The following is a 27,205-nucleotide window of genomic DNA, read 5'->3' as shown; positions in this document are numbered from 1 at the left end:
AACTATCACATTAAAGAGAAAATACAGCAGAAGTACAGACAGGAGAGGATACAATAACTATTTCCCTTTGACCAATTTTGAATTAATACCAGGCTTCCGCTGCCCACCCTCGAAACTAGGGGCCAAGTCAGACGCCCCTCAGCAGCGTGGCCACCTCCAGCCACAGAAACAGACTTTTTGGAGAGCTGAAGAAGCAGCTCAGAGCTGCGTGAACCCCATTGCACGTGACGGGGAAGCTGCTGCTGCTTCCAGCCCCAGGAACTTGCTGCCCCGCTCCGTCTCGCTCATGGCTTCTGGAAAGTAACCAATGGGAATGACCTTGAGATGATGGTGAAAAGCAGGAGAGGTGGGACAGAGAGGGGACCCATTGGCCCCAAAGCCACCCGTCATGGTGCTCTCAGTGCTCAACACCCCCTCGCTTCATGCTGAAGTTACAACTTGCCAAGGATGTCTGCCAAAGAAAAACAGTAATGGGCTAGAAAAGAAACCTGCTACCCTACAAACCATCTGAACTCCGTTCTCCCTAATGGCCCAACACAGCCCCAAGGCTTGTTTGGGAGGTGACGGAGAAGATTTCTTCAAAGTGGCATCATGTAAATGGAAACGGAAAAACAAACAGAGGACGAAACGCTGAAAGAAGAAACTTAGAGGAGAAAAAAAAAATAAATTTATGCGTGCACTGCTGCATGTACACACATATCCCACATACTAATAAATCCACTTCGTTAATGCTGGTTTATTTCCCCCAAATCCACCATTTCCATGTGCAATCGACTACCTAATTTAGACACTTAATAGATATTAGCATTGCTCTTTATTTCAGATACAGCATATAAATAACTGAAAAGACACAGAAAAATGAGCCAAAAATAAGTAGAAATGACACATAATTCCTCCCAGTCTTAGATTTCTAGCTTAATTTGCAAAGGGCCCATTAAAAATATCTCAGGACATTTGCACCTATATGTCCCAAATCCATTCTGAAAATGTAACAAGATCCTTAAAGCCCTTTTTTTGTGGCCTCTCTAAAAAATTCCCAGTCTTCCTCAAAACATTCTATGGATTTACAGGAAATACGGCAAAGTACGATGCACCCACACAACCGTTTTAGCTCCAAGTGCACTTTTAAAGGAGATCCCTCCCATTTGCCCCGACTTCCGTTTTGCAACTTGGAGCAGTCGCAGTGTACGTGAAGTAGAGTCCTTACTTGCAAAACTAGGATTAAATATAAAATAAATAAAAAAAACCCCAAACAACAGGTAAAAAAAGGATTTGCATGAGGGCTTACAAACCATGCTCAAATTGCTCACGGGCTTCCGGACACTTGGACCACTCCAAACGCCACTGTTCAACTAGAATCAGCACAGTATCAAGATATCCCACGTATTTTTTAATGTTGCTACAGAAAATCCCTGAACTCCCAAAATTTATCAGGCGTAAAACATATCAGCCATAAAATAAAAGTCAACTGTCTACGCAGATGCTGGCCTCAAGATCTACTCAAGAACTAGATGTGCTTTAGACAAACTGGCCCACTCGTTCCAACTCTGAATCCATGACAGAAATCACACAAAAAGTCATTTGGAAATTACTTTTTTCGAAGGAAAGGAGGCTTTTTGTCCCAGAGACAACACGCCAACGCTGACTTAGCTTCCACATAGCAAAAACGTGCAGGTATTTCTGTAACATGCCTACCGTAACTCGGACACCCCGGCGTGCGGGGTCTCACATGGCCTTCTCCACCTCTTGAGGACCATTCACACGCTTTCATACTCTGGGTAAAATTTACAAGTAAAATCTGTTACAATGAGCATCGAGTTCCACGATCACGAACACCGGATCGGCAGGCGAATGGGTGCCCAACGGTACAAATCTGATTGCTTTTCCGACAAATTATTATTCTACGCTGCACATTTACGCGAGCTTTGTACTCTTCTTCCAGGTCCATGCCAAATGCTAGAGAACAGATGCCGCCCGATATGGCTCCTGGCCTAATAGGTCTTTTGGTTGGGTTTTTTTTTGGTGGTTGTTCTTATTATTTTTTTTTTTTTTAAAACAAACCTGAACTGGCAGAGAAAGTTTATATGTCAGATTAGGACTTTGTATCTCTTAATCACAGTTTTATAACGTATACTAGATTTATTACAGTCAGATTTATTGTATCATCAAACAACAGCTGAAGAAAGTAATATTTCTGCAGTTTTAGGTGGGCTCTAACACATCCTAATTAGGTAGGATAACAGAAAAACCTGGCAGGTTGCTGTGAATAATAATTCCCCCAAACATACCAATCATCAGTTTGATAGCAAACACGATATGTTAAAGGGAACAGCTAATGCTTTTGGTGGCTCTGAAAAAATGTTTAATGTTCAGATATAAACAGACTGCTGCATTTATCCACGGAAAACAGAAGTCTGGCTACAGAAACAATAAATCTCCTACAACAGAAATATCGTCACCAGTCCTTTTATTTTTCCCTCTATCACAAGAAATCCGGACACATGTTTTGCCAGCATGTGTGCACACAGACAGCGATGCCATTTTTATTTTTTTTAATTGCTGCTTAAGAATTGTCCTTTTTTTAATGGCCATAACGGTTTAAAAACAAAGTAAATTGTAATGACCCAACTTGGGAACGCGTAATTTTTTAATTACGCCCAAAAAACCTGAAGGCGCGTACTTTGAAAAGTTTTGTTACAATTCTGCTTTACATCTGTATTAACTCTCTCAAAAATAAAATGAACTCCTGTGTGTGATACACAATTTTTCATTACGCTTTGCAACCGACACGGGGAGTCCCTCAATCTGGCAAACCTACCTCTGAACTCAGCTGCTATGGGACTGCTGTCACGGTGGCTCTGGGGACAGACAACACCCCGTAGCCCAGGAAAGTGCCGATACACCAAATCCACCACTTCTCCAACTGCATCCAGGTCGATTAAGACAGTGAGGCATCAATGCCACCAAGGCTGCTTTGATTTATCAACTCAGAGGTGCTGAAGCAAGTGAAGAAGGTGCTATCCAGTTGCGCCAGGGGAGGGTTAGGATGGACATTAGGAAAAATTTTTTACACCAAAAGGGTTGTCAAACATTGGAACGGGGTGCCCAGGGCAGTGGTTGAGGCACCATCCCTGGAGGCATTTAAAAGCCGGGCAGACGTGGTGCTGAGAGATACGGGTTAGTGATGGTTTTTGTCAGAGTCAGGTTGATGGTTGGACTCGATGATCTGAAAGGTCCCTTCCAACCCAGGCAATTCGCTGATTCTATTGAAATCCAACCACTCCAACCAGGCAAACTCCTGGATTTGTGAGGTTTCAGCAGACTTCACTCAATACCAAATCTACCCTGTGAGCAGCTTCCAGAAGTGGAGTTTTAATCCAGGGCTTCACAAAACATTGCTGCCGGTGGCCGCTCTTCTATTACAGCGTTCTCCAAAAGCTCTTCCCCAAGCCATGGCGGGTCTACCCCAAACGGCTGTGAGGCTCAGTAAGACTACAGCCAAAGAAGAGTTATGTATAGCCCTTTAGAAATGGTTTATAAAGGAAAACTTGTAACATAAATTAGTGGTTCCCGTACATCGAGCATGCAGGAATGACCAATGTTGAATGACCTTCTGCATAAGAATCTATTAGACATCAATTTCAATCAAAATGAACATTTTCTCATCCTTTAAAAAGAAGAAAAAAGAAGAGTTTTCTTGAACCGTATCAACTAATTGCTCTAAACACTCCTATTTGCTCTTTCACATCTTCACTTGAGAGATGGGGTCCAATATTGTAATGGGCACAATACAAATGAGCCCTTATTAAAGGCCTCCTACTATCTGACAATCTGCAATTAGGAATTCTTTCTAACCTTTTGAATTTAAAGGAAAACGTTTTTTAAATTAAATGCATACGCTTTGTTGTAATATATTTCAAAATGAAAGTTATCTCATTTTCTGTATTTTCACCTGTGTCTCTAAATTGCTATTATTTAAATGTGCCCTTTTTTATTATAAGATTCAATAATCTATGTCAAATGTGAACTTGCATAAAAAATTATCTGTAATTCTACCTAATGAACCTTCGTACTGATTTCCCATATGATCAAGTTTTGCTAGTTTCCCTTCCAGCCATTTAAAACAAGAGATGCTTCTCATGTTCATCTTTTAAGTCGACTGCTTTGCTTTTAATCTCAAGAATACAGCTTCATTTCCAAATACTAAAAAAAAATAATTTTTCCTTCCCTCATCTGAATTGTTTTCCATAGCTCAGGCGATAAATATTTGTATTCTGTACTTCAGCTTTAGTGACCTGATTTATGGCAACAGTCTCTGTCTTTCCGTGCCAATTTGAGAGTATGAAGCATAAAAGATGACAAAGCCAGTTTGAAATTTTCTGAAGAAAAAGAATTACAACCCTGAAAGGGAAGGGGGGGGGGAATCCAACAACAAAACAAAACAACCCAAAACCTTAGCTAAAAATAACAGTTACTGTCTACTTATCTGAGTACCCAGTCCCCAGAAACGCCAAGCACAGTCCTGAGTACTATTACAAAATAAGCTGCAGATGAAGCCCATTTGTTGGTTTTGCCTGGAGCAAAGTAGTATTTAATTACTGAACTATGAATCTCCTCCCCAAAGTCATATGCTGCGTGACCCAGGAGACTGGGATTCCGGATGTTACAGCAGAGACGAGCGACGGTGTATTTCCAGGGCTATGGCTACAAAGCTGCAAACTTCTACGCTTTCTAGAGTTAAAAATACATCTTCCTGGACCGCTATAGGGCATCTTGCAGTGATTTTGTAAATCCCTAGACTGACTAAAGAAATCGGGATATTTCTGGTACCGACACTTTATTCAATGCTCTTTAGGTTCTTCAACCTCTTTTTTTTTTTTCCTCGTTACAGTGCAACACAGGAAGAAATTATGTGTTTGGGGGAGATTTTCCTCCCTATTTCCTGTATCAGAATAGCAAAAAGGTATTGTATTTTAAACACTTTTCAACTCTTTGGGGAACAAGGAAAATAGACATTTCTTTCCAGGCACAACTTTTCTGCATGGCAGTTACAACCCTGTTGAAATGGAGGTTGTTCTGATATATCTTCAGGAGCAAATATGTTATTCCTTTAAAACTTAAAAGCCAAACCCAGCTGCTCCAGACATGCACGCGTGTGGCAGTAAAACCACCAGCAGAAAGTCCTGCCTCCATTTTGACTACTTCTTGAAAGCCATCCCTACCCGATTCCCCACAAGATGCCAAACCCAAACATCCCATCTCGCCCCCTGTGAAGGCAGCCAAGGAGAGGGCTTTCAATCACAGAGCTCGAGTTCACCGATGCTGGCAAACTAGGATTAAATGAAAACTGTCCAGAACTAGTAGTTACAAAGTTAAGTCACCACCCTCTTTCGATACTTAAAAAATTTTCAGAGCACACCAGGAAATACAACCAAACATCATGAAATTCCCCTTGATCAAACACCTAACGCAGACCAAAGTAATTTTTCGGAAAGGAAGAACCCGTGGCTTGATGGGATGACCCATGGGTTAGACTGTCCTACTCACACACAAGCTGGGCAGATGCCTACAGCAGCAAAACTGGAAACGCGGCATTTCTAAACCCAATTAGAAAGAGATAGCTTCTGATTGATGAGCACAATTAGCACGTTTACCTGGGGAAGCAGCAGTATAGGTTTGGCCAGTACAGATTACTTCACAAGATGACCTGCAAAGTCCATCTTCCAGGCTCTGTATGCTAAACATATCTAACTGTAACGGAGAGGGAAGTACCAACAAATAGTTGTTATTACTCCAGCGAGAGATGTCTGTCCCCCAAAAGGGAACATTTTCTTATTGGAGGGGCCATCACGGGAACAGCGGTAACATCAAGCAAGCCGTAGAGCTTCCATTCTGAGGCCATTAGAAGGATGTACCTTTAGACAGAGTCACAATCCTTCAGTAATACCTAGTTTAAATAAATTAAGACTTTTGCAACCAAACTCATAGACCCTGTCTCAAGAAGGCTTTGTGAAATTGTCAAATGGCTTTACTAAGTGCTAAAATAACGGCCTACTAATGATCTCTGGATCTAGACACAGAATAGCGGTAGGTTGGTGGAATCCAGTGCAAGAAAGATGAAAACTGGAAGAAGCATTACCTGCTGGTTGTTTAAAATCCCATGCAATATACCTCTTCGGCGAGCACCCAGTTTTAAGCGTGCAACTATACAACTGCTGACCTCCTCTGCGGCATTAAAACCTTAGCAAAAAATTAATTATGGATGAATGTGGGAGCACACCCATTAATCCTCGCTTGGATCAAACTGTGTAAAAATTTCACAGAAAAAAACCTGATTAAGAAGAGCTCTTGAGTTGGTCAAAATGAGATGTCTGAAGAGCTTCTGTTGAAACTAAGGTAGGGGAGGGTCAACGTCAAAGAAAATGTCTTCTATTTGAGATCATGCACCATTGAAAATAAGCACAACTTCTACGGTTCAAGCTTCTTCATCAAGAACATGTAGAAATTAAACAGTTAAACAAAGTTAAAGATCTCCATACTGTGCTAACTTTCGGCTCTCAGCTGATTTATTCTCATTTTCACTGCTGGAAAACCCACCGAATAACGTGGCCTGTAAGTCTGATCAAGAACATTCCATTTTTTCCAATACGTTGTTCCTGATGTTCCCACAATAGATCATTCAGGGCTCTAAGGGACCGTGTCAATTGAATTGAATGATGTGGTCGCCTGCTGGTACATAAATGCAAAGGCAAAGCTGAGGGGGTTTATTTTCAAAACAGGAGACATTGATCCTGTGACAATGTTCCATTACCCTGACTTTATTTCTATTAGAGCCAGTGATTACATCTACATCAATCGCTTGAGCTGATGGATATTGGTGCACTAACAGTGACACAGTTTTTCACTACGCTGCTGCTGCCGCTGCGCTGCATACTGATGGTTCACCAAAAAAAAGATTCATTCCGAGCTTGGACTAATGCTACTTATTTGTCAATGAAAAACTACTAAAGCTTGGACACACTTTTGCAATTATTGAGTTTTCAACTGGCTGTGGTTTTGGGTTTTTTTGGTCTTCTGGAAATCTTATTGTGGAACGGTTATTAGTGACCGTGCAGCCTGGCACGGATTCTATTTGTTATGATTGAAATATTTATATCGCTACCTGATGGTAATAAAACAGCATATGTAGTTCTTACGAGCATCTGCGGAAAGATCTCTCTGCACTCCTACAACAGCATCCCTATCTTGACTGGGGATTTTTTCATACGAGTGTACAGATTCCTCTTCCATTTCCCCGTACCGTCACCCTTTTACAGCTTCTACCGTACTTGTTATCTTTCCCAAGCTGGTGATCCGTCTTCTGGCTTTCAGCTCTTGATCTGACATATGATCTGGAGCCTGTGGTCACGCATTTGCCCTGGTTTTCACCTCTTCACCATGCGCTGCCTACCCGTAACTCTGCACTCCCGAATTCATCTCCCCAGCTGCTTCCGTGAGCGCTGGCTTTATCTGTACTTCCTTCAGTCATTTCTTTTTCCTACGTTCTTCTTTCCCTTCTTTTCCACTACAACACATGAGTTGCTGACATTTTGCACAAATAAACTCTGGTGGTTGAAAAACATTCAATTCATCTTCAACAACAGTGATTTCTATTCCAACGAAGCCCTGTTCTTTTTATTTGTCCTTGTTTGTTTAGCCTTGTGCCCCGAGTCACGCCTGAAGTGCCTGCAGGAGAAAGGACTTTGTCTGACTGGCTTCGGTGTATTTACTGCAGTGGGTTCCCTCAGTCTTGATTAGGAAGTTTTTTTCATGCTGCCATAACAACAACAAATTGAGGTGTTTTGGAGTTATACCTGCGCAGATAACAAAGCAAAGCAGAGATGGGAGTTAGCAGCATCCGAACGAGTGCAGAAACCGGGACAACAGGATACTGCTGGAGCCGGCCAGCATCTTCTCCTGGCACCCCTCTGCCCCATGTCGACGTCTACAACTGAGGTTGGGTGGGCACCTCCTCGCTGAAGTCCATTCCGTACTGCACATCTACATTTTTTCCAAAAACCAAAAGCAAAACAAAATGACCCCAAATCTTCCTCTGTGGTGTGCCCTGGTACTTGCGAGGCTGTAGGTACCTGAGCGGCCCCTGCCTACGGCATCCGAGAGCCTTCAGCTGTACTGCAAGGAATTTTGCTAGAGACCAAGTTTTGAAACACCCATTAGGGGCCCCCGCTGCCTCATGGTTTCAGATTGCGTCTTTTTTGTGAAATGTCAGGTTTGTATGTTTGGGGTCTGGTTCTTCTTTCCCAGTGAACAACTGAAGACAAACTAGAACCAAACACTGACACTGGGCTGGACACAGGCAGCTACACCAACACGACCTTTTCCAACAAAGGATCCACTTGTTTGCCCTGCCATTGGTGTAGGAGCCTGAATGCCCTCACCTCAGGTTTTTAAGCACCTACAAAGCTAATATCGAGTGCAGGCTTTATTTTCAGCGTAGAAGTTGACGGAACTACCCCATAAAAAATACTAAAAACATAAACTGAGCAAGAGAAGCATTTTCTGCAGTGGAAGACCCAGGAGAAAGGGTTCTCTATGAACCCAGCTGGAGTGAAGAATTTAGAACACTGAGCACCTTCCTCAACTCCTACATTACTTTAGAAAAAGATCTTGGATTATCAGGCATCGCACATCACTTCTGCAGTGTCGGGGATATAAACATGCAATTTGATGAGGGGGGAAAAGAAGAGAGATAGTAACGAGGTGCTCTGTTCACCGAGCGGGTGAAGAGGGTTTGATCTATTCCAAATGCAAATAAACCCAGCTTATTTCCCCATTGTTAAACCTAGTCTTATACGCCTTTCCCATGCGAAAATAAGTTTTGGAATTATGTACTCTGGCAGCATCTAGTTTGGGGATAACAAATAATTTTTCTGAAATTCCTTTGTGAGTGCACGAAAGCTGCCAATTTTTTCCTGAGGCAGAAGCCTTGTTGAATACTAACAGCTCTGAGTCCACTGTTTATGAAAAATGAAGGATGAAATGTAAAACCCCTGTAAGAAAATACCACAAAGGGGTGAAAAAAAAAAGAAAAAAACCAACCTAACAACCTCAAAGGACACAGAGAAGATCCTTCAGTTACAATTTATTACAATTTCAAGTCAGGAAAATACAAACTGTTAACAACGAAGGATATCATCTCCAGCTTCAGTGGCCGTTTATCAAGCACAACTACATCAGCACCTACTACTTACTAAAGAGGAGGCCAGATTGATCTATTTATTTTTTAAATTGGGATGAAGAAAAAGCAAACAGTGCCCTTTGGATAGGGAAAACAATTAATTAATTGTGCTATGAATGCAGGGTTTTGTTGTGGCTTTTTTTAATAAAAAAAATCTGACTACTTCTAACTACTTGGGTCGAGGCCAATATTAGCGATGAGCTGCGGACTGATAGCAAAGAGGTAGATTGGTACTTATGAATGTTAATAGTAGAAATACACTGTGCTTTAGACATGTTTTTCCCTATTAACCCAGATACTAAACATGTTGAGAATCTAACTGCAGTCAGACAGCAGAATTTGGTCTTGAAAATATGTGCTAAATAACATTCATCGTATTTAGCGTTCACAGTTCTCCACAGCCATGAATCATAACCTAAAGCCTGGAATAAATTAAATGTAAACTGACAAGTTCTTTCTAGCCCCAAGATGTTCACCTAAAAGATTTAAAGATGTGCGACTCATGATTGACTGCAGCATTATGCATGAATGTAGAATTTTACAGAAGGCTTAAGAAAGTTTACCTTCAGATTAAACACTCAACTCTTTCCTTTACCCAAGCATTTTCACCGTCCAGCCCCGTTTACTAAAGCAGCCTGAAACAAGCCTGAGGGAATTTGCAAGTAAATAACCATCAGGAGTTCAAGACCTTAAAAAAAACCACCCCAAAACCCACCTTTCACAAAAATAATAGATAACATGCTTCTCAATGTTAAAAAAAGAACAACATGTGAATCTACATTAGGTATGTCTACTCCCACGCTCCTCCACTATGCCCACCTTATTAGACCGCTAATCTGCGGAACAAGACATCCTTTCCTCGTAACCAGTCCACCGATACCACCTTCTTTTATTCCCAAATAAAACCAAATGCAACAGCAGCATTAGAAAGTGCAAACCAGAGCTCGGAGTCTTTAAAAGTTGTCTTAGAACTGTAGCATTTTTGTTCAAGAATAATGCAATTGCAGTCTCTGACCTTAAAAGAGCTACCGATGCAAACATGATCAAGTGCAAAAGGGCAGTATGAAACCACCTTCACCTACGCTGTTTTTTTTTTAATTAAAGATTAATTAGCAGGAAGAAAATATTAAATCAGAGCATTCCTTAGAAAAGAGAGATGTACTAATTAAAATGAATTTAACGCTTACAAGTTTATTTTAGAAAAAGGACCATTGAAGTGCATTAGAAACCAACTGTACTTACTTCAGCACCTCAAGACTTAACTTCAGGTGGACTTTGAAATAGGTAGCTAAATTTTCCAGAAGCATCTAAGTCACTTCGAAGCCTTATTGGAATTGATTTCTAATAAAGAACAGGATGTGAAGTACTTGCCTTTCCTGGGTACTTCCTAAAACCAAGTTGACGCGTCTCTCAAAACCCATGAAATAAATTAAGAAACAAACACTGTCTGACAAACGTTATCTTTGGCATTCAAAGAGTCAAAGCTCCTCTGATCTGTTGACTTTAAATCAAGTATTACAGGAAGAGTTTAATATCCAAGATCTTAGCCCTCCTAAGGGGACTGGGCACGGCCATTCATGAACACGAGCGATTGCAGCCACAGACAGCTCGTGCCGATTCATTTGTCTTAGGCTGGGACACAGCACGATCAACGTACTTGTCCTATTTTCTAGTTACAACCTAACATAACAAAAACATGAGACCAATGTAAAATACTCATTTCTTCTTTCACTGCCCTATATACAAATCTGCAATACAGATGCAATCTATTAAGAAGTAATAGAGAAATAAATCAACAGCAACGCATGCAACATCTTGGTAAAGATGTAAGGAGTAAAGAATACTGCTTTACTTTTACTGAAATAAACCACTGGGCATTCCTCCGCCACCATTCTGTCATTGTTGGTCTCTCAGGGCTGTCATCGCTTCCACCACGCGTGGTCTAGGAGGCAGCGAGGCAATAACCAAAGACTGGGAGGCAATGGCCTGACTTGCAGAGCCCATGGCCCAGCTTCCACCATGGGACTGGACGCTCAAATACACAAGAAGTTGAGTTGCAGACACGAGACCCTTGCCAGGACACAGGCAGCTCTGACACAAACACCTCGCCCCCAGTAACTCCGCAAGAAGGGCCAGATTGTTTTCCAAGCCTGCAAATATCTCTTTCCTTGATTTATATAATTTTCAATTTCTGCTACAATAACCACCTTCAATGCAGACATTCAGTCTACGCATCTCTACATCCTACTCGGTACCACGCGGCAAAGTTTGACTGCGTAAATTGTCACAAGCAAAAACCATACTGTCTAGGCCTTAGTGCCGTGCATTTTGGCAGAGAATGTCTCCATCTATATTAGCTATACCCGAATTTCCATAAGAAATAGTATTGATTTTTCCCTTCAAGTATATACACTTCATGAAAACCTCACTCATGCCTCCGAAGGTTGTCTAGACATAAAGTTGGTCCCCGTTCCTGCCTTCAGCATCTGCTTCTTTTTTCTCTAAATGAAGCTACATCAAAGGTCTTTTGGCAGAATATTAAGAATAGTGTATCTGCTGAGGTGACATGCCTCTAATACATAGAAAAGACATGCAATACAGTCATCATCCTTGACCAGATTTTCCATACCCTGCAATATATCTTTTTTTCTTTTTTACTGGGAGCGGTTCCAATGTCTGAATCATCAAGAGCAGTCTTTTCTTCTACAAAACGCCCTGAAAAAATAAAAAACAAGCTTCTTTCCTTGTCTGTTGAAAATAGAATATTTTACCTAACTCAAATTATCCTAGACTAAGGACAACTTTGAATGAATGCCAAGTTCTGATACTTCATGAGTGTTTAAGTCTAGAGGCATATTTGTACTGCATTGAAGGAAAAATTCCCAGAGATCCGATGAACATGTCTGCCGTAACGCAGCCCCAGGTGGCTCCTACACCTTGTAAAGTCACCTGTATCTGTAGAAACAATTGCATTGTTGAGCTTAGAAGATTAAAGAAGTGTACCAAATGTTCTTCTTGCTAATTTGGCACCGTACAGAGGGTCTGGCTCATACAAGGAACCAGAACACACCTGTAGAGGGACAGGCAATGAGTTTCAAAAAAAATATTCCAAGATGGTTTAAAAGAACACTATTTTTGCTTTTCTGTACAGCACACAGGATATAAAAAAAAGCTATACCAAAGCAGCCTGTGGTATATAAAGGTTTTGTTTTGTGAGGGAAGCATCCTTCAAAAGCTCTATGCAAATGCTTGCATGAGTGCCCCTGCCACACATAAAAACCTTAAAATTTAAAACAGTTGGCTTTGTACAGTGGAAGCAGGAGAGTCTACTGAAGAAACTCTTATCAAATAGGCTGAAAGTCAGAAAGGATCCAATTAAGATAAAAAGTTCAAACCCAGGACATTTCCTCTTCTTTCTGACTGCTTAGGCCAACATCAGGCATCTGTTCTCACTAATTTTTGAATTAATCCCCTTTGAAGCAAACTATTGAGAACCCAGAGACACATCATCTGGCCGATAAGGATCCCCCTCCCTCCATTAGGAAGTGCTGTTGTGGATTAAAGAGTCTCCTTTACTGGCGCAGTTGGCAACCTGACGATAGCTTTGTGTAGAGAAAACAGTTTTGCTTAGTCAAGTTAAAACATCGGCAGAGATGGGAATACATCATGTCTTGTAACTGCGGGCTACCATTACATAGGCAGCTGCACTGAAATGCTCCTCGAACTGTCCCACAAATGACCTCTGTCTTCTGCAGAATTAAGCAATCACAGTAACTACTGCTGCTAGTTCAGATTTAAACAAATTAGACAGGACGGCTCTTCAAAAAAAAGAAACTCCCAATGTCAGGTTATCTTTACCTCAAACACCGGAATAACAGGTTCCACGCCTGAAAAATTCTGCTCACCCACTTCCAGTAACAGGAGCATTATTTGAAAATAAAGAGATGAGAGAGAGAGAGAAGTCCCTGACTTCTGCAGATGACATTATACTTTAATAAGTACCGCACAAATTGCTCACAACATTTTGAAAAATTTTCAGTATTTCTCAGACTCCAAAGAGCTCCCATCATCTTTCTTTTCTTACAATATTTATAAAGCTGTGATGTCTTTACTTTGCAGAATTGCCGCTTAAGATTCTTGAGTGATGCTACTCAAAACTTCACAGTGCCATTTCTCTCGTATCAGTCTGAAAGCCTATTTTCTCCCTCTCCAAGATTAAGAAACTCTAATGCAAGTCTACAGGCATTATTTGTGCGTGCTCAAAGTGTTATGTACCTGTAGGGCTGGAAACCATTCAGTGTGAATTGTACCACACCCAAGTATTTTAGATAGACTGATCTAGAACAAGTCTGATGAGGAGCGGCTGAGGGAGCTGGGGGTGTTCAGCCTGGAGAAGAGGAGGCTGAGGGGAGACCTTCTCGCTCTCTACAGCTCCCTTAAAGGAGGGGGTAGCCAGGGGGGGTCGGGCTCTTCTCCCAGGGAACAGGCCATGGCACAAGAGGAAACGGCCTCAAGTTGCGCCAGGGGAGGGTTAGACTAGATATTAGAAAAACTTTCTTCACGGAAAAGGTTATCAAGCATTGGACCAGGCTGCCCAGGGCAGTGGTGGAATCACCATCCCTGGAGGTATTTAAAAGCCGGGCAGACGTGGTGCTGAGGGACATGGGTTAGTGGTGGATTTGTCACAATTAGGTTGATGGTTGGACTCAGTGATCTTAAACGTTTTTTCCAACCTAGACAATTCTATGATTCTAATGCAATGACAGCAGGGAAAATGGCTTCAGTCTTTACACCAATTCACTTGCAGCTTCAAACAGTTTCCTTTTGCTTCCCTAATTTATCAGCCTCCAGAGCCTTCCCAAGCAAGCTCCCCCCCGTATCTCCAACACAAAAAGATCTTAAGGTTCTTAAGTTGACTGAAGAATCCCATTAAGAAGTTCTTGTGTACCTCACCTTGTTTTTTAGAAAACAGAAGAAAAAAATAAAAAGAGCTTGTGAAAGTATATGTAGATCCAGATCAATCCAGAAGAATATTTAAACATATTCTAGACCCACTGACTTCAATCGCTTAAGTGATTTGTTGGAGCAGAGCCAGCACAAGAGTTCCCTGCAAGAGCAAGGCCATAAAGAACAGTTGGCGATATCCTTCTCTACCTTGTGCGCGTCTCCTTGCAAGATAAAGTTTGTTAAAACAAACTCCCTCTGGCTTTGAGTGCCCTCTATAGACCTAAAATAGTACACAAATAGAGCTTGCTAAAAACTTCAAGGGATTGTGACGTTTTTTTTATTAAAAAAAAAAAGGGGGGGGGGGGGGAGAAAAGACATCTGCTACACCCACAAGACATTTGTTAAATTACAGCATATATTAAAAATTCTACAGATATAAATGTGGTATCAGTTATCTGCTGGGGAAGAACAAATACTCAATTGTGCTCTTGCACAGCACTTAAGCATGGCTGGTGGTAGGCTGGTTCGGAATGAATTTTCCCTTTATTAGAGAAAGTAAGGTAATCTCTGCTGCCTTGTAACTCTAGCCACGGAGAAGAGGTAAGAAAAAAAGTTTAAGGAAAGTACGCAAAAATCAAAAGAAATTGCACACATGCCGTTGCATACATTTAAAGAAAACAATTGCAAAATGGTGACTATACATTACATTTAAGAAGAGGAGACTAGTAACAGCTCACGGTCTGGATATTTGCCCTCTGAACCACAAATTCATATTTCTCTTTAGGAAGCCAAGACTTTGGTACTTGAAAGAAAAACATTCTATAATCAAAACATAGTAACTTTTCCCCCATTTTTAAAAAATGATACACTCTAAGGCAATCGTGGCTCCACGTTTCAAGTAGACAATACAGTTTTTCCAAGGTGTTTTGTTAAAAGGTCTATTTATTAGTATTTCCATGCTGCTATTTGGTGTTATATCATAACTCTCAGTGAAATGGATATGGATTTACACGTGAGACAACAACAGCTCCAAAAGGAGCTGTTAAAGACCATTGACTAAAATAACACTTAACGTAAAGATTCAGCGGGCTGCAGAACCCGATACCTAACAAACACTGTAAACGCACGTCATTGCAATTACTAATACTAAATCGTACCAAACTCTCACTCCACTTTTATGACCAAAAAAAAAAAAAAAAATAGATAAATCATTGAGTGTCCTTACCAGAACTACTCTCTGAAACCCCACAAAATTGAGATGTGGCAGCAGTACAGCCCTTGGTATTACACCACCTGTAACACAAACCATATTATGATAGTTTCTATCAATATTGATTTTAAAGGACGAAAAAAGGATAAAAGCTGTTTTTCTACCAGTCTTTTACTGAAAGCATTAAAACAACATTCAGTTTCCTACTGATTACAATATATGCTTAGATAAGAAAATAACCAAACAAAAATTAAAGACCACCTTTTGATTACTTACATGGAATAAGTTTTAAAAATTACAGGCACAGTTTCAACTCTCTTCTCGCTCTCTTAGTTGAAAACAAAACCCCAGCACTGAATAGAGCATTAGCTTTAATGGAGTTTCTGTTCTTTTTGGTTGCTCTTATTGACAAAAGGGAACTTTATGAGAATCCAGATTAAAGTTTACAAATGGCTGAGTATTGACGCGGTAGCTTATTTTAGTGTTAGCTAAAGCATACAACTAAAATGACTCAAAAGTAAGATAAAAAATAGGAAACACAAGGCCATGATCAAACCAGCCCGTGTTTTCAAAATTGAGCATTTTGGATCTGAATTTAATACCAACAAATTAAAAAGAACATGTTATATGAAAGAATCCCAAAAATACCTTTGTGGAGTAAATTTCCCCAAACCTTAAACACTCCCTAGGAGTTAAGAACGTTACGCGCCTGTGATCAGAACAATTACCGATCCTACACTTGTATAATACAGTGGTTGCTACCACCGATATTCAGTACAGATTAAATCATTAGAGAGTAATTTTACATAAACCAAGGGATTAAAGAGAAAGGTTTGAAGGTAAGAACGCAGAAACACTGTGTGTGCACTGCAAGAACAGTGTTCACATACCCAAAAAATGCTTTTTGAGGCAGGACATACTTAATAGTAAACCAGCTAACCCTGCCCTAAGTGGAAGAGGATCAGGAAAAGAGCAAACTATTTTCTAAATACTAAACTCCAGCCACAAAGGCTCACCAAATACATTACAAATAACACTGAAACTTCCCAAAGACCTCCTCAAAACAAGGACTAAAACCAAGGAAGGCAACACATGCCTTAAACAGCACGTAGCATTTCAGACTTTCCATCTTAAAAATAATCACTGACCTCTAAGAAACCCTCCGCTATTTAGTCTGTTACTAAGCTGAATAAGACTTGAAAATATTTTTTTTTTTCCTTGTTTTGATTGAGGAACTACAGAATATTTTGGTCAGCGATCATTTTCCGTGCTTAAATTCCCAAGAGATTCAAATAAATGTCTCCTCCCTCTTTTCCGCAGAGCCCGGGGCGGCCAAGGGGGCATCAGGCTCCAACAGCATGGGCAGGGCCCCGGGCGAGAGAAGGGAGGATGCGATGAACACTGATGGCACTATGCTCCTCCACGGATAGGGAAACTGTTTGATTACTATTTCATTAATATTTAATTAATATTTACATATTAACGGTTCTCCCTTTTGGAGTAAGAAGATATAAGTACTGTGACCTAGAGGTGTGCGCAGTAAATACTACAAAGCATCACTTAGAGATCACCAGCTGCTTCATAACAAAAAAGTTAGTTAATTCATTACTACGTTTCTATGAAAAATACTCCAGTGCCACCACCCTGGATTTGAAAAGCATCTTGGTCCTTCTCTGGAGCAACACTTACCGAGAGCAGCTCACAAGAGAAGTGAAAAGGTCCTGACCGTGTATTAATGAAATTTTAATTCTCTCCTGAGCTATTATGTACTGCCTTGATCATTTCTGCAAACCTAATTGTATATATCACTGTATTGCTAAAATGTAATTTGAAAAAAAATAAATAATCAGAAGCAAAGTTTAAAACACTTATAAAATTTTAACTCCAAGATGACTGATAGCGCAAAAGGTCGTTAAAAGGGGATGCTGATCCTGCTGGCTAAACAAACAGGAGGGAGCCATTAAGTTTCAACACTTATATGCTTTGAACTTTGTGCGTTTTATGTTTATATTAAGTATTTTTCATTCATTTAGAGTGAACTGTCTCAAGTAAATAACCGATATTACCCCCCAAAATGATGCCACACAGGAGAACGGCCCGGGAGAGCAGCGTACCGTCACTCCCTCAACAGAAGCTGCTTTAAGAGGAATTCCTTTCCTCTCCACAATTCCCAACAGATCGTACACAAACACACAACATACACAGAACACCAGAAATTCAGCATTGTGTCAGCCTCCCTGCAACAAGCAGAAAACCCATGTACAGGTAACTCATTTGCCATGGGACGGAGAGGGCTGAGGGGCGCAGGGCAAGAATGAAATGTGTGGCCCAACTTGACAGCTCTTTTAAGAATGACTAAGTGCAAAAGTAATTTTTCAGGTGGATCCTAGGAACCAGCTACTTCTGCAGCCACTTGCATCACACAATGTGAACATCAGAGTATCCCCTAAATTATATTTATCTTGGAAACACTTTTATCCAGTTTCAAAATTAATAAATAAGACTAAAATTTATTGCATGTGCTGCAAAGACTTACACGTTACATAGAGAGACATGTTCCCTTTATTATTTTTGTTTTCTATATAAGTTAGCAACGCGAACAGAATTTGTAGCACATAGGATAAAAGCTTCACATTTAATTATATTCCTACCAAGCGACATGATGAAATGAAGCACATCACAGGGTGCTCCCTACAATCCCAGGGTAGAACTTCCCATACTCTATCCGCTCTTCACACTTTCTTTCTGCAATAATGCCGTGGATTGCTTCCTAGTTACACGCTTAGTCTTTTAGTTTTCTTTCTTACGAGATGCCTACCTGCATGTATTTCAGAGAATCTAAAAAGAATCAAACCGCAAAGCTACAGTCTCATTAAAGAAAAAAATAAGAGTTGGACGAGGAGGGGCAGGGCTAAAGAGATTTAGCGGCCTCAGGGAAAGGACAAGAAGAGAAAACACTGCAAAAACGTGGATGATTTTGAGAACCCAACATTTTACATGACGCTAACTGGCAAGCTTAATGACTGTATCTGTTACTAAAATGCTCAAACTCTGTAAGAATTTGTGCATCGTGGCATGAAATCTTTCCCACTGCAGCTTAAAATATCTATGCATTTAAAAACCACATACAAAAATACACATTACTTCCCCATTTCAAAATTAATTACAGGGCAGGAATTTTATCACACTACCACCGATGCACGTGACGATGCCACATGTAAAGATACTGCCCTTGTTTTGGCAACAGAAATGGTGAATTTAAAAAGATTCTGTGAAAATGTCACGCTCTTTCTGGAAGTAGCTGGTTAGTACTGCTGAAGCTGGAGGACGGGTACCCGACGAGGCCACCCTGGATTCACCTTGATCAGCACCGAGCCCTATTGACCCATTTCACAGGTATTTTCCACAACCTTTTTCATTTTGCTAACTGAAAGAAACACAAGGCAGACTGCACCTTGTATTTCTTGACATTAAAGGAATAGAGCTAACCAAACTAGACTGACTCAATCTCTTAAAATGATAGCTTTGCTTGCAACCCTCCTAAGCTCGTGGGTAGCAATTTTCATTACAGGTTCTTCTCTTCCATAACGTGAAATTGAAATCCTTACTACTAGTAGATTGGGACTTCTTAAGTCAATGCAATTTTTTTAAAAAATAATCAAAAATGGATTTTTTTTTAATAAACCAGTAGCATTTCTTTTTTGAATGACTGTCTAGGGTACTTGCTTGTTTTCATATTAAATCATGTATACTTAGGGAAAAAAGACAAAAAAGTAAATTATGTGCATATAAAAAGTACTGATGTGCACGGTATAAATTGGATGTGGCCCATCAGGGAGAGAGAAACGATCTACTTTTAGGAAGTATTGTTTACTGCTGGCTTCCCCGCCACACCACCTGTTAATAGTATTTGCTGTCGTTTTCTTTCTGTATGACTATAGCAAAGGCTGCTAGTAAGGCGATGAAATGCGTGCGTGCAGAAAAAGAATTCGGTATAATCTGACATTAAATAAAAATGTAAGTCTCTCTCTTGAACCTGAGGCAATGCATGAGATGGCAGAGATCTTCAGAGAGCCCACTGCAGGAATAAAACCTTATTTTTAGTCTGGCCTATGAGCGCAGCATAATTTCTGCCTGCTTCTCCCTCCATTTGCATAAACCCAAATCTTAGCACTGAGATATTTGATCTGCTCGTTACCATTTAGTCCCACTAATCCCTCGATTTCAAAGACCATCCAACCAACAAGTGTCACCAGCAGAGAAACTGAAACCCAAGTAATACGTTAAGGGCTGGTTCATCTACAAAAACAAGATTTACTTTTCCATTTTTTCCTCTGCAAATGTCCCTTTTTGCCACACCTGAGAGAAAAACCCAACTAACAAAAGAGGCAGCTTAGACAAAACCAAAGTCTTGGGTTGAAAAATTCACATCGTTCTGCAAAACTTAAGCAAATCTGTTTAATTTTCCAGTAGGACTGCACCGATTGCTAAATATTTTGTCATAATCCAGCAGTTTACACACTGTACAGCCAAACACAGCATCAGAAGATAAAATGACAAGAAATCATTTATCGCACGCAAAGTTTAAGATCACAACTCACCCAATTTATGATCCCAAAGTAAACATGATAAAAGTGGTATTTCCTTGATAATAGCAGAAATAGTGATTTCAGGAGAAAACAGAAACACTCATCGCAGAGTAAGACTCCAAAACCATGAACAGCCCTAATCCCACCGAAAGGGACCGAATGAGACTACTCGGATACTGAAAAATGTATGCAGGGAAGTTTGAGCATTACAAAACCTTAAAAATCTTTGGGCCATAACCATACTCAAGTAAAAAAAAAAAAAAAAAAGGAAAATTTTAGTCCATAAATTTATAGCCCAGACAACTAACATTTTCCATAAAGCTCCCCCCAGCAGATGACAACCAGACATGGATTATAACGCCACAGACACACAAAGCTTCAGTGGTGTTGCATCTTCACGTCTAACTGTACTATTAAACATTACCTGTTAGCAAAACAGTTATTCCACATTCTGAAAATGAAACTATGAATTTTAAGATTTTTATCTGTAAAACGCTAATGTTCTGCTTTGACTAACTCAAGGCAACGTTGCAAGTGAATGCGCATCTTTTCTTCTCTCCCTTATCCACTGTCACATTTCCATAATTCATCTTTTTAACGATTTAAGAAGTCCTGGTGGTGCTCAAAAAGTCTTATATTTGAGCAGCTGCTGAGGGCACACCAAGGAAGAAGCAGCATGTACATCCATAGGAGCTTTGACCGGTGCATTTATTGAGCAGATGAGTTTTTGAGCTTTATTGTGTTGTGCATTCTTCACCTGGGACATGTCTTTGAAACACTAAATTAAAACAACACAGGAGTTAAAGAACTGGACCAAAGCGACCTGCATTTCCTATCGTCCCATTATGCTTCATGGATGGAAGACAGGCTTTTTTTTTTTTTTTTCTTCCTTTTTTTCCCTTTAGTATTTTGTAGCATACCTCCAAGGAGCCAATGCATATTGCTGTTTTTCATAGATTGTTTATGTACTGTCTGCCACAGGACACTACTCCTACACGTTTCTATAAAGTTACTTGGTCCGACTATTTTGGAAACAAGGCACTGAAATTCCCATTCCTTCTATTTGAGAGATATTCCAGTTCTTTGGCCCGATCACAGTTCAAACTGATTGGCTTAAAGCCTTTAGGTTTTATATGTACCTTCCCAGTGAAAAAAAATCAAACACAGGGATGGTTTTTACCAAACTGAAGGGCAGAAGGATTTCATTTTTGAAAGGTTGCCTCCGCTAGTATTGTTTCACGACTGCTGTCGCAAATGCTACAGGCACTACTTTGCATGCTCATTAAAAATGATCTCCGGAGCTTGCATCTCTTTTTCCTGAAAAAATAGCCTTCAAAATGTCAGCCACTCAAAAGCAATGGTTAAAGCTGGTCTTATTCCTCATTCCTGAAAATCCTCAGTTTTACCATTTTAAAATTTAGTAAGTAATTTTATTTTTTTTCCTTGCCATTCTACACAGAACCTATAGCAGCTTATCTTATGGCAACCAACATCATCGCTGTCACCATTCCCAGAGCAGAAGGCTGCTACATACTTTACATGCCTTTGACTTCACGACCAGAGGTTCATCCACATCCAAAATACGGAAAACAAGCGACCTTCATTTTTTCCTTTACCCCCATTAACTCGGTGCCACCACGTTCTCCCAGGAGAAGAGCTGAAACACAGCAAGCAACAACAGCCACAGACGCTCGGAAATCAGGTCTGTCCTCGCCGCTCTTGGACCATGAGAAGGGAAGAGGCAAACCACCGGGCACTGACTGTGTCTTGCAGGAACCTCAGCTCCTTTCAAATAAATATCAAGTGGGACTTCTGGGATGGAGCACACACCTCAAACTGGGCTTTCATTTCCTTGGGCATGCTTGGAAAAACAGTGGGATTTGGTCCCAAATTGGACTGAAAGCCGGTTATATCATAATTACGTCATATCTAATTAAAGTCCGTATCACTAAAATAGAGACTTGCCAATGTAGATACAAACGTCATCTGGCAGCCCCAGTGGTTGTCAACCCTGCAGCTGGAAGATAGCTCAGGATGTGAAAGCATAATAAAGCCACTGAGTAAATAGCCTGATTTCTAGAATTTAGGCAATTTTGCTTTATTTTATAGCATCGTAGTAACACTTTACTAGAGGCAGAGACAGGTTCTTGGATTGCAGAGTTGCAATTCAATAGGTATATGGAGTTACAACACAGATCGCTCTTGCACTCTCTCAGGAGATTCGAGTTAAATTCTTGGCTCAGGCTTGCAGTGAAAATAAACAGACAGCATTAATCTAGTCACCATTTATGCATAAATTACATTAAAAAAACCCCAAACCTTACTATATTAAATGACAGCCCAAAAGACTGTGAATGCATCCAGCAGGACTAACATCAGAACAACAACAAAAAAAAAAAAAAAAAAAAAAAAGGTGCCTGACAAAGTCTTTAAAGTAGCTCTTGTAGTTTGTGTATCATCTGCTTACGGAGACAAAAAAAAAAAAAAATCATCATCTCGGGACAGATGGATTCACAAAGTCAACAAAACGACTCAAACCAGGCTTACCAACGCCCGCGGTCCTCCTCTACGGAAAAGCTTTTGACGAGGAAATAAGAGTCTATTTTTCTCCAATTTTGGAAGTATTGCAGCTGTATATTGCTTAATAATTTAGTTTATTAAAGGCAACAACTGTCAAAATCTATACAAACTAATTTGTCGTGCAGCAATCCTACATTATCGGAATCTTGTTATAATCTGACTAATGCACACTATCGCTTTCTAACCATGCCGATAATTGCTTTCTTGGCTGTACGGGCCTAAAGACAGTAATCCAAAACATCTCCCAATTACACTGAAAAATATGCACGTTTGCGGAAAGTTGCATTACTTAATTCTCAGACTTGATGGGCCTTTAATAATACGAGATTAAAAAACGTTTGCAAAAGAACACTGATTTTTGGTGCTATTCAGCAAGTTACATATTTGTGTAGGAAAATGCCTACACATGCGTAAACACCAAAGAAGCACGTATTGAGATACTTATGGAACATGAGACAGGCTCAAGGAAAAAAGGTGAAAAAATAAAACCTCATTTAGATGGAAGAACATATTCCAAGTCTATACATCGAAACCAACAAGAAACCCAGTTATTAAAAAGCCCTGTACCTCAACACCTATGTAGGTGTGACAGTTATTCATGAATTTAACTTGTTTACTTCCAACACATGCAACTGTCTCTTGCCCTTGCCTTCAATCCTTCAGGGGCGTTGGAAGCTCCTCGAATTTGTTGGTAAATCGGCAGCAGTTCAAAACACGAGAACTTTGCACAGGAATCATTGCTTCATGTTCCCAGAGCACGCTATTTAACAGACGCTTTCCCTGCGGTACCAGGACTGGCATACAGGTAATTTTTAAGATGCTTTAAGTGTTGCGACCTGCTACTTTAGTACTTTGACAAATACAGTTGACTATTTTTGATAGAAAAGATTAGCACGTAAATATTACAAGGACAAGCAGGATTGCCTGGATGCAGATACACTTCTTAGCAGAGGAGAAAACACTGATGTTGCCACTTGAAATGCAAGAGAATTTTTGTAAGTTTTTAACGTATTAGAGATTTTCTTTTAAACTACTACAGAATCTTAAAATTTGTCTATAAATCTTGGCAGATGAAGTGTGCACCTTGTGGCGGATTCTCGTGACTACAGCGAAACCAACAGGATTACGTTACAAACAGGACAATATGAAATAAGCACATGCAGAGATACGGTATTTCCCAAGTCACGTGGAACTGAAGAGAGAACCAAGTACCGTCATGCTAAAAGAGTCAAAAATATACACAGGGACAAAAAGTGCAAAACAAACCACTGACAGTCGCTCCCAACACATCTCAAGCCACCTGTGAAACAAGAAATACCAGGCTTCAAGTGTCCTGTGGAGCTTAAACGTGGGCCTCATCATCTGCCTTCATCTACAGCTCTCATCACGGGAGCAGGCGGGTGCTGTGGTGGTGCCAGCTCTTCCTCAGACCACTGGGAACTGGGCAAACCCTTCCAGCTGCATTTTAGCAATGGAGAATAACTGAACCGTAAGAGCTTCTTGAAACGGCCTGGATCCCAAGCGATGCCTGGAACACCAGTCTCCCCAGCTATCTCTACCAGTAACAGCTCGCTCTATCAGTAACACAAGTTGTTTGGGGTTGGTTCCCTGCCCAGAGCTCTACTGTGCACAGTAAAGAACAGAAGAGCCAGGGGAGAAAAAAAAAAAAATAAAACCACCTTAAAATTGAAATCTTTGGCTATCTGCAAGAAAATGGAAGCAAGAAGCTTGCTGCAGAGAGTCTGTCCGTCCTTAACGGTTTCTTTCAGAAGTGTGAGGCTGTGCATTACGCTGAAACACATGCAGAGACCCAGCTTTGGGGAGACCGGCAGGAGATAAAATACAAAGAGCTCATCACCTTTGGAAGGACCCTGGCAGTTGCCAGGAGGGCTCCGAAAGCTCCGAGCCCCGCACTATGATTCCTTTAGCGTCAGTATCGTGCCTGTAGCAGCCTACCCTCCAAAGCACAGCGTATTAAAAGGCAGAAAAGTACATCTGCTTCTTGTTAGACACTTGGCACTAATATGGGCTTTTCCTCACACTTGCAACCAACGCCAAGACCTTAATGCAGCAGATGCAGCGTGCGGTGGAAGGTACCGCTGATGCTTCCACTGACAGGTGAGTTTCACAGGTAACAGCCAGCAGGGTTTTAATCCAGCAACGGCAAACGCTTTCTAGGACACAGCTTAAGCCCCCGAGGACAGCCAGCTAAAAGAATAATATAAACTCCATAGATGGTGGGGGAACAATTTTTGTTCCCTATGAGTGAAGCACTCACAAAGTTATCCGCACGAGAGGGAGGAGATACGAAGACGACACACCAAATTCCGCAGCGGCAGTCACAGCCTGCGGTATCGCAGCATTGTGCTGTCGAGTTTAGCGGAATGCATTTAAAAACGTTTGGATAGGTGACAAAACAGATTGAAAAATATCAAGCACATGGCAAAGTACAATGCCTCTCTCACACATTATATTTTTATTATAAATTCATGTAAGAATTCATTGAAAGGACAAGTATCACATACACTTATTAATTTACAGATGAGTGGAAGTGGGAGAAAGAAGGCAGGAGGAAAGGTGAAAAGGCAGAAGAGGTACAATCCTATGCGGAATTTTTTCCCATCAGAGCAAACCAGAACATAAGATCTCTTTGGTACAGTAACACCTGTGCTATTAGAAGTGACGGGCACTTGAATGCATGTTTTACTCTGATCCCAAAGGATCAAGCTTCTTGTGAGATGCCCCTTCTCATTTTATTCCTCTTCAGTTTGTCTATGAGCTACCCCCTTCCAACGGAGACCAAAAAACTGCCCTATATTTTACTCTATACGCAGGAAAACGCATAGTACTGATGCTGATTTAGGACTCACAAATGGAGGTGCCATGTAGGCAACGCATCATTGGCTTTTCACTTAGGCCTTGGTTCAAGAGGGAGGTTTTTCTTAAAATAGTCGAAGTGCCATTACTTTGAAATCACCATCCTCAGAAAGTGGTTTTGAGAAATACGACCAACTTTGCTGTCAAGCTTTTGATTGCAAAGGCACATCAGCGTGAATGTTACTGGAGCAAAAGTTTCAGAATTAAACATATATGCAAAGGAGGATACACAGCATAGATGAATAATATATGCCTATAAATAAGCAGAAAAATAGACTTAAAATATCCACATAACTATTAATTAGTTATTAATATTAGATCTCTGGTCTATTTCCCTTCAAATTAGCAATTAGCCACCCACTAGCAAAATGTCAATTGCAAAACAAGAGACTATATTTATAGTACAACCTACTTTGAGTTTTGAGATACATGTCAGCCACTTCTAAATTACAATACCCCTATTGTGTGCCTTCTCAAATTAACACCTAACTTTCATTATAGGCAACTATACCTACAAAAGTCACGTTAGATTTTAATAGCCTTTATTACATCACATAAGCTGGTGCAAGCATTTTTCCATACAGAAGCCTACACAGAGAGAAAGAAAAAAGAAAAGCATGAAGGGATTCATCGGTATGAACTTGGGTTAGACACTGGCACAGATGTGTCTCCCAAGGTCCTGTGCAGCAGCGATGCTGGAGGAGTGAGCGTCCAGGAGATGGTCATAGGAAATTCTTGGCTCTGATTTTATTGTTTCCCATCCAGAGACTAGCTTTGATTGCTAGTACTACAGGCACCGCACGGTGAAATGCACTACAACATACTACTCATCTTTAGACTGTAGTCACACGGAAGGGTCTCCAAGAAAGGGGAAACAACGTCTCTAAGAATGTGTCTTAGCAATCAGTGGGGAAGGTGTATGCGCCTGCGTAAGATACCCTCCCCAAAACCACGCTGGGTCCACACCAAATCCCCTGGCTACCTACTGAAACGCAGAGGTCCCTCTATGGCCTCCCCGGCCTCAATTCTATCATGGAAAAACCATGTACAATCGGTGTGGGATGCCTCTTCTCTGCAGCTTTTGCAAATGACGTGATTCAGGACTTCTCTGGCCAAACTAGACCATGTTGGGGAACGTGGTCTAGTGGGAGGTGTCCCTGCCCAAGGCAGGGGGGATTGGAACTAGATGATCTTTAAGGTCCCTTCCAACCCAAACCTTTCTATGACTCCATGATTTTCGAGGTCAAAAGTCATCGTGGTAAGTTCCATTTTTAAAGAACACATCTTATTCCACTGAGTTTTCTTCTGGTTTGTGTGACTTGATTTGCCTTGAACACAATTCTCCTCCCTTTCTCTCTCCAGATGCCTGACACTATCTGCAGAAAACGCAGAAAAAAGAGCATTCTGCAGAGGTTGCCTGAAGATGGAGAGCTGGCAGGAGAAACCCTGGCAATAATACACACTAAATCGCCTCAAGCCTTCTGCTGAGAGAGGAGTGGGACTCATTGTTCAGGGTACGTCTGCCGTAGAGAGGAAACAAAAACAGAGAAAGAATTACACAGAAACAGTTCTCTAAACAAACTTGAGACTAAGGAACACCTTCTCCTCAACAAGAGGTGACCTGTGCTCACATTTTGGTGGATAATAGTCTATTTTATGGTTTTATAGCAGATTAATTTGGAATACTCAGAAATGTCTGGAAGATAGACTTGAAGCGAAACACTAATCATTGCTGCTCATCTTTCCTCTTGATATGAAATCACA

General features: G+C 40.7%; 1 protein-coding gene across 4 annotated transcripts in view; it reads right to left on the bottom strand.

The window, feature by feature from the left end:
• Window positions 1-27,205, bottom strand: part of TBL1XR1 (TBL1X/Y related 1) — a 99,847-nt gene that overhangs the window by 24,915 nt on the left and 47,727 nt on the right. For 2 of the 4 annotated variants that reach the window (XM_054204730.1, XM_054204732.1), the window contains exon 3: window positions 15,411-15,478. The exons of the other annotated variants lie outside the window; for them this stretch is intronic. The gene's annotated coding sequence lies outside the window, so the exon portion shown is untranslated. The remainder of the gene's footprint in view (window positions 1-15,410; window positions 15,479-27,205) is intronic. 4 annotated transcript variants of the gene reach the window in all.

This window comes from Rissa tridactyla, chromosome 6, assembly GCF_028500815.1.
Source record: "Rissa tridactyla isolate bRisTri1 chromosome 6, bRisTri1.patW.cur.20221130, whole genome shotgun sequence".
Classification (NCBI taxonomy): Eukaryota; Metazoa; Chordata; class Aves; order Charadriiformes; family Laridae; genus Rissa; species Rissa tridactyla.
The sequence above is the reverse complement of the archived record's forward strand: the minus strand, read 5'-3'. Positions and strand labels throughout refer to the sequence as shown.